At 32.2% G+C, this 13,592-nt stretch overlaps 1 protein-coding gene across 1 annotated transcript in view; it reads left to right on the forward strand.

The window, feature by feature from the left end:
• Positions 1-13,592, forward strand: part of LOC126970564 (paired mesoderm homeobox protein 2B-like) — a 57,043-nt gene that overhangs the window by 18,832 nt on the left and 24,619 nt on the right. The window lies entirely within an intron of this gene.

Here is a 13,592-nt window from a genome sequence, read left to right on the forward strand (position 1 = left end):
GTGCTAGCCTGAATATTGGATGGCGTGCAGCGGCAGAGGTCGAGAGCACGTGCCGCGCCTGTCTGCGGGGACACCGCTCGCGATATACTTGTAACTTATGATATGTCATATAGTATAATATATGTAATGTATGTTGTATCGACAAATCAACAAACAAAGTGTATTGTACACTTGAACGGCTCAGCTACTCAAACGATCATCATCCAGTTGTAAACAGGGCTCAGGGGTGCAGATATCAACATTATATAAGTTCGCGAGATTAATAAGTTTCTTTTTATTCCTTCATTCAACACGTGTTGCAATGGTGGTGTTAAACAGTTAATAAAATTTGATCCCTATCTATACTTTTCCATATTTATGACAAGTTACAAAAAAATCTTTCTTAAAGAGTACATTTTAGATGTGTGTGAAATTGTGTTCCACCTGTTTGATTTTTTGAATTTCATATATTTCCAATATTCTAGGATATTTCCTATCATCATCAAATTGATGAACTAGACCGAATTTAAAGGTTGTTTCTTGTTTCAGTCGGACGATACATTACAGTTAAACCTCGATGTCATCGTGTAAGCTAATCTGCAAAACAATAAAGATAAATTTAGTGTATATATTTTTAAATATTTTTCTATAGCAGAAAGGACTTCCAACTATATTTTTTATCCATGACACAAAAACAAACACAACACAAATCATATTACAAACGATCAAAATTAACGTCTACTCAATATATTTAGTCAATTAAAGTTCAATTTCAATTTGAATGAATATAAATCCATATTAGGTAGGTATGTGTATAAGATAAACATATTACAGACATATTTTTAGTTTACATTATTAGTTAACATATTTTTTGATGAAAAAAAAAGGTCCGCTGAGTTTGTTGCGCCCATTCTTCTCAGGCCTGAGGCATTCATTTTGGAATGGGTGGTAGTTTTTTTGACATTCAATAAGTGATGTCACATCCTATTTTGAATAAAAATATTTGAAATTGAACAGGAAATTAATGAAACTTTCAACAGATAATTTTTCACGGGTCCATATTATGTACCAATTCGAGGAGCGATGGACCAATACATATGGCCCAACGACAAAATCCACACGACCTCATTTGATTTCTCACTTTATTTTATTACAAGAAAGTGCTATTTCCCTTTAAAATTATAATAGAATAAAGGCCCGTTAAATTCTGTACAAATAAGAACAAAGACAATGGGATGTTGGCATACAAAAGTAAACGGAAAAAGGGTCGGGCGGGGACTTCAGTCCTTATCGGCCACCGACGTGATTGTGCGCAGAATTTTTAGTTTATTTCGAAGTTATACCCAATATTTGGTAAGTTGCTATTTTATAATACATCTACACTATATTTCCAAGACTTTAGAATAATTATAAACAGTATGATTTATATGTTTTTGTTCATATAAATTCGACTTGAAATAGCGTCCACTCAGATTTAATAATGACGTAGGAGTCTCTTTTGTCTGTTTTTTTTTTTTTTTTTTATCTTGGAATATGTTTATTTTACTTGAAAAATTATTGTTAAATATAATTCAGTAGTTATTCTGTCCAAATATAGCATACCTAGTTACTTTTTATATCACAAACGATCTCGCACATCAAGGTCGATCGGTCAAGGGATTCTTCTTAGTCTGTCGGAATGAATATACCCAAATTATTACTATAGAAGCATGTAAATTTTAGTTTTGTTTTAGAAAGAACATATAAAGTTGATTGTAAAACCATAAACACTAATAAATAAAAACAATTGTTTTCATTGAAAATACTCATTTATTCTAAAATATAACAGTTTTTTAACATTGTGTCGTGTGTGTAGAATAATATAAAACATAATATTAATTATATATGCATGATCTTTTAGCTTGTTTCAATGGCTTTCAGATATATTTACTGAGACTATCTTAACAATAAGCATTCTTCAGCATCCCGATCGGTCCTCAGCATATCGTCATCATAATAATACGAGATAAATTCATAATATATTATGTATATATCTATATATGTGTTTATTCATATAATGATGTATTTTATAATTGTACATTTTATTCTGGAGCATTTACTCTCACTGGTCGCGCTCTCTTAGTCTACTCGAGCCAAGTTTACCTAAACGCAACTAAAGAAGTTTTAATTTTAAAGATTAACACCATACCAATATTACGTGGAAAATTTAAATAATAATAATAATGTTAAGCCCGCCACATTTGTATATCAATGAAATTATCTAATTATATTGAGTACCAAAACGAGTTAGTAAATGAAGTCTCCTTCATATATACAGCTACAGTACCTCAGCCACATAACAACCGGGCGCCCGCTGCCCTCCGTCCTCCGGTCTCCTCCCTCGCACAACAACAAACGCTCATTACGTTAAAAAGTGTATCGGTATTCGTCGGTTCGGAGCGGCCATAAATATGGTGAGCGGTCGCGTAATTCAGGCGCGCGCGACTCCCGATAATTAAAACTCGACTGCGAGATTCGAATTCACATATTACAATTAAAATGTTGCAATACGCGACCCGCGGTGAATACATTGTAGAGCATCATCGAAATATATTCGTAAAAATGTATTTGGTTTGTGCGACCGGGGGCTGATTGTTGTTTATATTGCTTTCATTTATACTTCATTAACATTCATACTCTGTTATTTACTGATTGCCCCGTGACGTCACTCAACTGTACAATTCCTTCCACCACGTATTGTCTCAGTAGATGCCGGCCAAAGAATAATTGTTTTTGTAAATGATGGCCGAATGAGGAATAGAAAAAGCTATATCTCTCAGGTAACCTTAAAGAAAGTCTAAATATTGGAACGAAGTTCCTTATTGCGTGTTGTGAAAGGGGGCTAGACGGAAAAAATTCTTACGAAAAGTTGTCACGACACTTTTTGCTACAGTAAGCTATTGTAAGCTGTGCGGCGTGCGCATGTTTCTCTGTCTGTCTGTTATAAATGGATATTAAATAATAATAATATTTTTTATTATTATATTAATAATAATATTATTAATTTATTTTATATTAAATTAAAAATTTAATTATTAATATATATATTAATTATTATAAGAAATGTTATAAAATAATATTACAAATATTATATAATATAATATTAATAATATTAATAATTTTCTTATGATATATAATATAAATAATTATAATTTAATAATTTAAAATTAAAATTTCATTTAATTTATTAATAATTAATTTAAAAAATAAAATTTAAAATTAATATACATAAAATTTTATTACAATTCCTTTACTAATTAATCGAAAGGAACTTCGTTCCATCCGGGTGTCCCTTGACACCTCTCAACATTTTTATAATTTATATTGTGAGTTGGAAGAACAAGCGTTCTAGATCTTTGTTCGCGGACGCTACTAATATGTACAATAAAGATTAAATAAATGTCAGGAAACCTTATGCCTATTTCGTACACAAAAGCCACAATATGTAGTTTAACATATAATATAAAATCACCATAGAGCGTTCATCCACATAAATGTGTCTATTCGCTCCAAATTATAAGCGCTGTGTGCTTAAAGAAGACAACGTGGCAAACGTTACAAAGCAGAGTGTGATAGTTTAGTCTCATTCAATACTCACAAGATCAAGTGCTCGTCGCGACCTAACAAGTTATACCTAGGTGTCCCATAAAAGCGACTGAAAGTTTCAATGATATAAACCTACGCTACATTCGTAATAAAAGCTCAGCCACCTGCGTCATAGAAGCGAAATGCCTTGAAAAATGACCAGATGCTTCATAACACACGACGTATTTTTCCACATCCACGTTGTCATAGGGACGGGGCAATTTAATCCATCACTACGCGGACCGAGTGGCCGGACCGCCCGATACATTCTATGTGATTGCAAAACCATTTTGGTTTTATTGTGAGACCGGAATATTGTTACAACTATATATCATATCTACTGTTTATTATACGATGTAATTTGATGTTATATTAATATTTACACTTATGAAGTAGATCCATAAAGAAACAATATAACTAAGTTTTGTTTCTTACAGTTTCTATCAATTTAAATTTAGTATTGTCTTTAAAATCGTCATTTTCTTTTAAACATCATTTATTCTGTGACACCCTTATGATGATAGCAAAATATAGTAACTTTATTATACTGAATACTTTAAATGTATAAATTTTTTGCCACACAAATTAAATATACATACAAGAATTATGAACGATGCGGAACTCGAACCCGCAACCTCTCGCGTTCCGTTCTCACACGGAAATTTTATATATAAATTTTGTTTGTTAGTTGTATTTGTGTAATAAATCCCAGAAGTGAGGGTTATCTGTAAAAATTAACAAATTCTTTGCTTACATCGGAATCAGCTATTCCTACCTATCTCTTTTTTTTTCTAGGATTAGATAATTAGAGTAACCCATAACTCTTCCCGTTCACTCTTGTTCCGTAGATGATACATAATATTATGTCATATCGACTAAAACACAACCGAGTGTGGAAGTATATTCCAAGTTCATCATTTAATTATAAATTATGAAGCCAATTAAGTGATAACAATTAAATAACATTGCTTTAACTCATATTTTTAATTTTAAACTAAGTTCTACTATGACAACTGTAACATAAACCACTTTCTAAATGATACTACACTACTGGAGCTGGAGCATCCCTAGGGTGATTAATGAACAGATTTTATGCAATATTATTTAAAAAAGAGGTCAGTTGAGTTTCTTTCGTTGGTTCTTCTGAGAAATGGAAATATTTGAAAATGATTTGAAACACAATCACCTTTAGTTTTCAGCTCATATAAAACAGTACCTACAGCTGTAAACTCAGCCAAATATGAAAAAAATTATGAACATATTAGTTCGGATGTTCCAACCGGAATTATACCAATATAATATTGATGTCGGAGTGATCGTCCAGCCAGAGTACATTCATATTGTAACGTATGTGGTCAACCGGGTTATGACATCTGACAGGGGCGAGGTGTTCGACTACCGCAATAAAGATTGACACAACTACCTCCGGGAGTGCCCGCAAAATGTCAATCTAGGTTCTCTTACATCTTGCTCTATCCCATGGGATTTGTCTGTTGGAGCAACGATGCATCTTGCTCGAGGCTACAGTTAATTCAGTTAATTAAATTATGAAATTTATAATTCATTAGGGCCTCAGTGTTGCAAAACTATTGGAAACATGACGTCTGGTGCCAATGTTATTATATTATATAGTTTAATATAACTAAGCCAGACCTTGCTTGGTAGTGTCTTGAAAGAGTTGAGATAACTTAGCTGATACAGAACATTATAATTAGGGTATCTTTCTTACATCACATTTATACACAAAACTTAACACGGCATAATATAAACGTTAGCACAAATACTTTTAATCATTTTAATAAAATTAATTGAAAATGTTCTACTTACTTGGTGATTTCCTGGACTTGTATTATTTTATTCGCATGCCTGGTAGCATTTTTGCAAGTGGCAACGACTTAAAATGCGTAATAATATAAAACTGAAAACCAACAGATAATCTGAGAATTATCATCAAAGTCGAGCGACAGCTGTGTTTTAACTATTATATACACTTATTATTATTAATTTATTGAATGTTTTTTGGTGGTATTCTTTTTAAATTTTTCTTTGAAATATTTTTTTAGATGTTTTTTATATACATTTTTAAACAACTATTTATTGAATGTTTTATTTAGGATTTTTTTTAAACATTATTCTTTGTAATATTTGTTTAATAACAACAGGTAATAACATTTTGCTTTTGAAAAATTTAATAAATTTTATATTTTGTTTTAGTTCAGTCTTGTTAGTCAGACCACAAGTCCCCTCCAGCTTCTTAATTATAATTAAGGTCAACAATAAAAATTTCATATTCAGTAAATCTAGAAACCGGAAATATTTCCCGTTTCCCATTTATAATATTAAAATTTAAATATTTATTTATTAATCATTAATTACATTAAATTATAACATCATCATCATCATCACCATCATTTCAGCCGGAAGACGTCCACTGCTGGACAAAGGCCTTATTTTATATAAAAATTGTACAACTCTATTTGAATTTGTCTTTGCGAAATACCTTTTTGTACTCGTTGCTTTAAGAAATTCAATAATTTACTAAGTGATAATATTAATTTTAAGTAAATTATAAAAAAAAAACTTGTGACAGCCCTACGTGCTGCGGAGTTCGCCGTGGATGTCAGCTTTTCATGAAACATCAAAGGCAACTGTTAGTTTTCTGTAGTCATAGACAACGACGGGAGAAATGCTAACCGTCCCGCTCGATTTTCTTGACGTCCAAGGAAAACAGAGCTCGCCGAACAATTTTCTGTCTGAACTGTATTTCAGGAATAATGTTCTGACGTTTATCTGATTAAAAAAAAAACATAATTTTAATAATTTATATAAATGAAATCAAATGAAATAAAATCATCTTTATTTGCAAGATAAGGTAATAATGTGTTGTTGACTTATAATTAACAGGTGCTCTTATCCTAACCCATAAGGCATGCAAAGTTGGGTACACACCTATAAAAATATTTTTGAATTTGTTGAGTTCCTTATTAATTTTTTTTTCTTCGCTTATATTACTATACAGTAGTGCTTGATCAAAAAAAAATCATCAAATGCATCAAGCGAGTCCCGACTCTCGAGACGCGCGGGGCCGCCTGTGTGTGTGTGTGTCTATTGTGTGTTGTCTGAGTACTTATCTCGCGAAAATTTTTATTTAATTTGTATGGTGTAATGTGAATGAAATGGTTAAAAGGGTAATTTAGGCAAATACACAAAATTCGTCTAAATAGCGTTCCAATGGGCACAGTATATATGACCATTACATATACTTAAGACCTAAGTAAAGAAACAATTACACTTTATATTATTTCGTTATATCTTAAACGTCTACTTAGTCAGCGTTATCGTTCAAAGCTCCCAACCGACTTAATTTTTTCTGACCTCTTTCACAATTACCGTCATATTACACCCAAAATCTTAACATATTATTATACACAGGGTCTCATGAAATATTCTGCCTTTTAAACCGACTTCAAAAAAGGAGAAGGTTCTCAATTCGTCAGTTTGTTTTTTTTTGTTTATAAACATAACCTCAAAAGTTTCGACTGGGTGAACCGATTTTGATTATTATTTGAAAGCTGGTGCTGTTCCCGTGTGGTCCCATTGTAATGGTCCAAATCTGACAATGGCATCCATGAGAAAACCATAAGTCTTAAATTTGCTATACGTATGTGGACGACAAATTTATGAATAACTCGATATCAAGCCAACTGATTTCGATGTTTCCTTTTTTTATTGGAAAGAATATACTTCAAAGGCAATTTGGTGAGAGTTTGGTTGGGTTCTGAAATCCATGACAAAGTAACGGAACTCTTCAATTTTGAGGAGCAAGTTAAAGATACTCGGCTGAATCTTTTTTATGTTATGAGGATATTTAAGTCACCTACCGTAACGCAGTTATGGTCAAGTAATTGTCGTAGTCGAATATGATGATCAATGGAACTCCTTAACGACTTACAGTAAGGGTGCGATCTGTGGCAGAATTTCTAACAGTCTGTAATCAAATTGCAAAGCGCTTATGTTAATTGCTGCATAGAAAAATTTTGTATATCTACGCATATTTAGACTAATTCTTAGTAAATTCACTAAAAATCAACAATATTTTTTTTTAACAAAAAACAACCGACTTCAAAAACACTATTCCAAAACAATAGATATAATATAATTGTGTATCTTTATACAATGTAATTAATTATTCCAAATTCTAGTAACGATTATTGTAATTTCTGGAGTCGGTGTCAGCCAGTGTAGGATTGTAACTACATACTACATACCTATAACTATATCGGTGAGATGTACTTGAGTCGCACGTCCGATGTGAGCAGACAAGAGGCGAGAGCGGGTCGTGACGGAACGACACCGATTCCAAAAATAACAATAATCATTACTAGAATTAGATTAATTAATTAGATTGTATAAACATACGCAATTATTTTATACTTTTTATATCTATTACACATTATATCTATTGTTTTGGAACAGTGTTTATGAAGGTGGTTGTTTTATTGTTAAATTATTTTATAGTTAATACTGAATTCAAATCAGTTGAGTACTTTTTGAGTTTATCGCGAACATACACACGCGGCGTGGAGTTACCATATTATATAACAGATAATATAAAGAACCATTTGTTCAAAATAACAAGTCTCCTTAAGGTTTTAACTACTTCAACGGGTCCTAGTAATAGGTAACTAGTTAAAATATAATATTATAATATAATACATATAATGATTGCTTACATTACCAATAATATTAAATATTACCACCGAGTTATGATTATTCTAGGTAATATGTACATACTATACAGGTTCAGATTCAACTAAAATGATAACATCATCTTTCATAAATAATATTATAAAATGCTGGACTTGATTTATAAGCCCTTTTTGAAGTGATAATCCATCATAAAAACTATATCTTTGATATGAGTGAATATATAATTTTTAATATTGAAACACTTAAAGAATTAATTATCCGAATGTTTTTAATTGGCTTGTTTAGAACATCGCGGGGGGAGGTCACAAGCATTCAATGTTAAATTTCAACTTAATATAACTATATAAATAGAAAACTAAATACATTAAATTTAACGTACCAAATGTCAAAAATGTAAATGCAAATGTTTTGTTAAGCGGAGAGGTGATAGAACCGGTGGAATATATTTCTTGGCATAACTCTAGATTCCAAATTACTATGGGGACCCCATATTGAAGGATTGGCGAACAGACTTAGTTCTGCAGCATACACGGTTAAAAATATTAGACAATTAACTAATATAGATACGACGCGACTTGTATACTTTAGTTATTTCCATAGTATTATGTCCTATGGTATTTTGCTATGGGGCAACACTGCCGATATTAATACAATATTTGTGCTGCAGAAGAGGGCTATTCGCGCTATTTATAACCTAGGTCCTAAAGAATCACTGAGAGCAAAATTCAAAGAAATTAACATCTTGACTGTTGCTTCTCAATATATTGTTGATAATGTAATGTATGTTCCTAAGTGAATTTGCCAGAAACTGTCATAACCATAATGTTAACACCAGGAACAGACATAAACTAATGATGCCTAATACTCGGCTAAGTCGAGTTAGTAAGTCTTTTGTGGGGCGATGTATATGCATTTACAACAATATCCCAGAAAATGTTCAAAACAAAAGTATTACGTTATTCAAAAGAATTGTTAAAAAATGTTTGTGTGGTTACTATAACATAAATAACTTTCTTAATGATACCACAGATTGGGAATAGAGGGACCGCCCTCAGGCTATTAAATAATAAGTTTAATTGTACAATATTACTTTGTAAACATACTTATTCGATGAAAAAAAAGCCCGTTGAGTTTGTTGCGCCCATTCTTCTCAGGTCTGAGGCATTCATTTTGGAATGGGTGGTAGTTTTTGACTTTCAATAAGTGATGTCACGTTCTATTTTGAATAAAAATATTTGAATTTGAATATCACCTCCATAAGATAAGGGTATATAAAGACAATATCCTGTAATTACTCGTTCATCCATTTATTAATACGGAATCCAATAAAAATGTACAAACATACACTAGAGCGATAATAATACTTGACTGCTGGTACCCCGGACCGATATCTTAAATGATCCATGGCGTGGGACATGAACCCTCGGCTGCAGCTCGTACAGCTCGCAGGTGCACGACACGCGCCGACACGTGCAGGCGAGTGCTCGCCGCGTGTTTCATTAGACGCACTTGCCACAAAATGTCTGTCGGTATTGTTACTTCAATGAGCTATAAAATCATTTATTTGATTATCACTTCAGCCATCACTATCTACAATGATTTCTGTACTGCTCGTGTAGTAGTATCGCAGCGTAGTTTTCGTTTCGAACTAGGAATGTGGTGAAATTACGATGTTTTCTAGTTCTTGAAAATTAGAAACATAATTTTTACCTAGCTTCTATTTGTACATATAATTGCAATTTCATTTTGACCTATATGACATAAAATCTTTAAAAAAATCAAATTCACATCCAAACATGTTTTATTCTTAATTTGATCATGCTTACCGTAAAGAATTGTCAACGATTTATAGAGAAGATATATCTCTATTATTAAATATTTATAAAAAGCTATCAAAGTAAATAACAATATATTATATAAGTTTATTTATATGGCTAAGCTTTCATTTATTCTCTGTGTAGGCAAATGCTAATAAGTATATCCCTTAAAAATGTTTCCAACTAACATAAACACGAAGATGTATTGAAGTTAATTTAAACAATAATATAAAGTTGAATATATCTTCAAAGTTATTCCAAGTGAAAGCTGAACAAGGTCGTTATGTGACGGAAAGTGATTAGTGAAACTGGTTTGAGGTCGCAATCAACGCGATTAACTGAGGGTTGTACTTACATTTGGGGTTATCACCTACTAAATTATTATTTGGTGCTTCGCTTTATTTATGTTTTGGTTTTGAAAGCTCTAACGTTGTAAAGTTACGTCATTGATGAATTTATAAACCGACCAATACAAACAATTTTAATGGATATAATTTAAAAAATAATTAATTGTTACAGTTGACATTTGAGTAAGGAGTTAGAAAATCGAACTCCTTGAATCTAGATAGAGTCTCTCGCTGTTAGACAAATATTTACAAAAGGAGTGAAAACTAGGGAGAGGAGACATTTAAAGAAAGTTGGGCGGGGATAAAAAATTGTACCGAAACACAGTATCACCACATTATTGGAAAAAATGTAGTGATACTTAACAACTCTTAAAATTTTTCTCTTAATGGTTCTTTAGGACTCAAGTTATATGTATTGCCAATAGCCGTCTTCAGCAACACAAAGATAGCAACATTAGCCATCTATATCGCATTAGTTGAACTAAAAATATTATTTGAGCTGTGACTTGTTCGTGTAATACAGTTGTTAATGTCATGGATAGATAATGCGACGTATAGTGCCGCCAATCGAGAGGGGCGCGACATTTGATGCGGCAGGCTTCAGTGGCGCTATCATCCGTTGCAGATCGTGGGAAGCTGCGATCCCACGCATGATTACCAAGCAGCCCGTGACCTGAATCTCCCACGGGAGTGTCAGTCGCATGCGACACTTTGCTGTTATTCTACAACTGATTCTATCGACTCCATACTTCATTTTCATTCAAATTTTCACAGATAATGAATTTCTAATGCCGCTATAACAACCAACACTATAACTGAATAAAATAAATATTTAAGGGGACTGCCATACAACAAACGTGATTTTTATAGATGCTTTTATATAGATGATGTTTTTATAGATAACGGTACGCAAAATTAGTAAATCATTCACCTCTAAGCTTGACTTAATTTTTTGCCATTAATCACAAGGTGCAATGTGCGGTGAATCCATTCAGTTATACAGGCTGTCCCAGAAAGAATGGATAATCCTTGAACCCCGCACGGGACAGCTCTCCAGCGCTCAGTTTTTTTTTAAAAACATACGTTTTTTTACTTTACTTCACATTCATGTGCACTACGCCCACAAAGTAATGAAATTTATGGCGTTTTTGGTGTCATCTTATTCCTGATAGACTATACTACTAAAATACTATACTACTGAAATACATTAAATAATATAAGTATCTATGATACTTTTTTCAATAATAAAATAAGAACTTGAGTTTTTGACATAAAATTTGATACCAAAATAATTTTGGCATAGTTTGAGAGTGTTTCATGTAAAAAAAAAGTATGAAAACGTAAGTGGCCAGCAATTATTATTAAAGTCCTTCAAATAATTATTCGTTACCATAGCGGATGTGAGTTATTCACAAACTTTTTCAAAAACTCTGGGCGAGCACGTTTTATTGTTATTTTGTTTTAGTGTAGTTATTGTAGTATCATGTTCCGAATTTCCGAAAAAAACATCTTATCAATACTTCAATTTTTTTTAACTTTTCTGATTAATGACTGTTCTACGTCATATTTTTTACATAATTTTACGAACCGGGCTGTCGCTTGTTTCATCCGTTGAATCATGCAATATCCATCGAGTTCAAAGCGTCCGCACCTCCAGGTGTTCAGGCAAATATCTTATACTTTGCTCATACAATACCTAATACAGAAAGGCTTAGTGAAATATAATATTTTATCAGTTTCAATCAGTTGTTATTTGGTATTATGAGTTAGAGTTGGTGACAGCAGTCGCTGATCGAGCGTCGAAGACGATCACATGTCACTGAGTCACCAATACACAGAGACAGAGCTACGAGATGAAGCTCCATTATTAAATACGAAGTGAAGTCTCTGAAAACATTCTGGTAAAATTTAGCCATTGCGAAAATTACAAACTGAACATGGTGCGAATATTTTCTAGAGCTAAATTCAATACACTGTTGCACACATTATCAAAACGAAGTCATAATGTTTAAACAAATGACAATCACGGAAACTCAAATGTAACCTGTTCTTAGATGTTAAAAATAATTGTATCACAAAAGGCTAAATTATTCAGTATAGTCCGAGTAAAATAAACATTTCTTAGCCTCACAAATTTGTAAGTTACTTTCATCAACCTTCGTCCATAATTTTAACTGTGCTCTTGTTATTATAATTATCATAACATTTGAAAACTGTGCTTTAAATGCTAACTAAACTAACATACAAACATGTTTTAATTCAATGTTCAAATTTTAGTCAAATGTCATGTCATGTGTAATGGTCAGTCGAGGTCACTTCTTTTCCCCCCTTCCTAAAGCGTCCATAGTGTCTAAGAGGTATTTATTCACTTCAGGAACATATAAAATTCAGATAACAATTTTATTTTCAAATAAGTAATTTATCACTTCAAATACGTCTTCGCTATAAATAATGTCTATTCCTATATTATTCATATCTAACAACTTAGCAAGCCATACTAAAAATATAGGTACTTAAGTCCGCATAGAGCACTTAAAATTATTAAAATTTCTCTAGCTCGGTGTCCCCGATGTAACTCACATTTCCCTTCAAAGATCGTAACTTATGAGATATGCATGCAGCCATAATTTAATAAAGTTTTATCTTTTCAATTACGTAATTATATCTTTTAATGTTTTTTGACAAAATTATAAATATTTATTTCCGAAATATAAATAATATAATAACACAGTGACGCTATAAAAGTGCTCTGTATCCGTTCAAAAAATATAAACGATCGAATCGATCGAATACTGTGTCGTGTATGCCTGTTTGTCTGTCTTTTTGTCAAGAATATTTTTCTTAGAAGAGCATGAAGGTGTGATATTGAAATTAGCGTCAAACACATTCTTAAAACTGCGGTCACTTAGAGGTTATAAAAATCAAGAATGCAACCAAATCAATCAAAACGCCTAATATAGTAATGCCTATAATAGCCTATTGACTAACTATTTTAACTCGAAGGTAATTCACACGGATTTCCATTGGCTGAAGTGGAATTGATTGAATGAAATTTCGTAACAAATATGTGAGTGTAAAACCGACGCGGACGCCTTAAGCGCCTTAACAACATTGA

Source organism: Leptidea sinapis, chromosome 21 (assembly GCF_905404315.1).
Source record: "Leptidea sinapis chromosome 21, ilLepSina1.1, whole genome shotgun sequence".
Classification (NCBI taxonomy): Eukaryota; Metazoa; Arthropoda; class Insecta; order Lepidoptera; family Pieridae; genus Leptidea; species Leptidea sinapis.